The sequence below is a fragment of the Solanum tuberosum genome, unplaced genomic scaffold (genome assembly GCF_000226075.1).
Source record: "Solanum tuberosum cultivar DM 1-3 516 R44 unplaced genomic scaffold, SolTub_3.0 scf00188, whole genome shotgun sequence".
NCBI lineage: Eukaryota > Viridiplantae > Streptophyta > Magnoliopsida > Solanales > Solanaceae > Solanum > Solanum tuberosum.
The window spans coordinates 718,291-720,906 of NW_006239119.1; positions in this window are offsets into that span (position 1 = coordinate 718,291).

The following is a 2,616-nucleotide window of genomic DNA, read 5'->3' on the forward strand; positions in this document are numbered from 1 at the left end:
TCACTAAGAACTCATAGTGCCCATAGCGGGTCCTGAATGTTGTTTTGGGTACATCCTCAGACCTAATCTTTAACTGATGGTAATCAGACCTTAGGTCAATTTTAGAGAAAACGGATGCTCCTTGCAACTGATCAAAGAGATCATATATCTGAGGCAGTGGATACTTATTTCGAATGGTGACCCTATTCAGTTGTCGATAGTCTATGCACATCCTCATACTACCATCCTTCTTCTTAACAAACAAGACAAGAGCACCCCACGGGGAAGCTACTAGGACAGATGAAACCTTTATCAAGAAGCTCCTAGATTTGAGCTTTAAGCTTCCTCAATTCTGCCGGAACCATGTGATAAGGAGGAATGGAGATGGGGAGAGTGCCCGGTTCCAAGTCAATGCAGAAATCTATATCCCTATCCGGAGACATACCAGGAAAATAGGTAGGAAACACTTCCTTGAATTCAGAAACTACAAGAATAGACTCAATAGAGGGAGACTCAGCATCAATATCCCGAATATGAGCCAAATATGCCAAACACCCCTGTCCCACCAGTTTTCTAGCCCGAACGAAAGATATGACCTTAGTTGACTTAGGCTTGTACACCCCTTCCAACTCTAACCTTTCCCTACTCGGGATCTCTAGAGTTACCGACTTAGCATTTACAATTAAGCACAGCATAATAGGGGGACAACCAAGTCATGCCTAATATTATATCAAAGTCAGTCATATCCAAAATAACCAATCAGCCCAAGTCTGAAAACCTATAAACAGGACAGAACAAGCACGATAAACATGTGTGACTATGACACTCTCTAACTGGGGTAGAAACATGGATAGGGGCATCAATCACATCACAAACCACATCAAATCTCAAGGCAAACTTAACTAACACATATGAATAAGTAGAACTCGGATCAAACAAACCAGTAGTCATTCGGTCACATATAAGAATAGTACATGTGATCACTGCATCAGACGCCTCAGCCTCGGTCTTGCCCGAAAAGGCATAAAACTGAGCCCTGTCATCTTAACGGGTAACCTCCTTGCTTGGCTGCACTGCTCCTCTACCTGCAGTACCATTTTCTCGGCCTCCACGGCCTCACTGATTTCCTCCTCACCCAATTTGTGGATGTCCTCTGCCATTACTACCGCAGCCCGCTGGTACCACTGCTCTTGTAACATCCCTCAACTAGAAAGAGCTAGAATTAAAAAGAGTCATTTTTGGAAAGAATGAAAATCTGGAAATTTGACAAAATTAAGTTAAGTATGGGTTTTGGGTCAACTTAAAACGACCATAACTCCTAGATCAGGATGCGTTAGGTGTACTTCTAGATATCGTAGGAAAGATCTTGAGATAATATTTCCAACGCCACCAAGTTTGCGCGATTCTGAGTTTGTATGAGTGAGATATTCCCATTTGATGTTGGGTTGTTCAATTAAGGAAAGTCTAATCCGGATTTTGAAAGGGTATTTTAGTTTTTTCCTAATTTTAATTCGTTTTTAGGGGTTTATTTGAGGTCTAATCATAATTAGATCAGTTTAGTCAATTGTAAATTCATGCTAGGGCTTGGAGAAAAGAGAAAAAAGAGGAGAAAGGAGAAGAAAAGGCAAGATTCTTCAAGAACGTTCAAGTTTGGTTGTGGATTTCGCCAAGGATTCAATCCTACGAGGTATGTGATATCACATAGCGTTGGGTTAGTTCACCCACACGCCAATCATTCTTTATTTCAGTGAATTTATGTTTTAGAAGGTTTAGAAATTGAGTTATTTATGGGTTTTGTTGAAGTTCTATTGAGTTCTTGATTAGTTGAAATTGTTGAGGAGTTGTTGATCCAAATTCATGATTTTAGGTGTGAATTCGAATAGAATCTTGCAAATATTGATGGTATAGCTTATTCTAAGTTTTTGGGGAAAGAACTAAGTTAAAATAGGGGGTTTAAAGATGAAAAACGAAGGAGAAAAGTCAGATGCACCTGGGCAGGGGCCTGTGGCGCTGCCCCTCTCAGAGCCCCAAGAAGGGGCCTCTGAAGTATTGGCTCTGGGGTGCCACACCAGCCAGCGCGCCCCACCCCAACCGTTGATGTTTTAAGGTTGGCTCCCCGTGCCTCTCAGAGCGCCAGGGACGCCAGTTCTTCCCATTCTTCCCCCCATCTTTCCGTACTAGTTCCTTAGAAACAAACCTAGGTTTTCTAGTTGATTCCAACACTCTAAGGTACGTCTAAACATCATGAAATCATACATAAACATGAGATCATGAACCTTGAATCCATAATTCAATTCAAGGAAAGTAAAAATCAAGTCAAGAGAAGTTCTTAGAGTTTTCCAAATGTTTTAACTTTGTTTTAAGACTTAAAGTTCAAGTTGAGTAAAGAGTAAAGAGTAAAGTTAAAGTTCATTTCTTCAAAGAGTATATGGGACTATGTATTCCCAAAGAGTTTAAAATTGTTTTCACATTTGAACAAGAAAAGGAAATCTTGATTTCCAAAGAGCCTTTGAGCTAGTTTTCAGAAAAGAATAAACGCTTTCACAATTAAGCAAGAGAGAAAACTTTGATTTCTAAGATAGCCCTTGAGATAAGTTTTTGAGCAATTATCTCAAATCACAGAAAGAAGTATGTTTT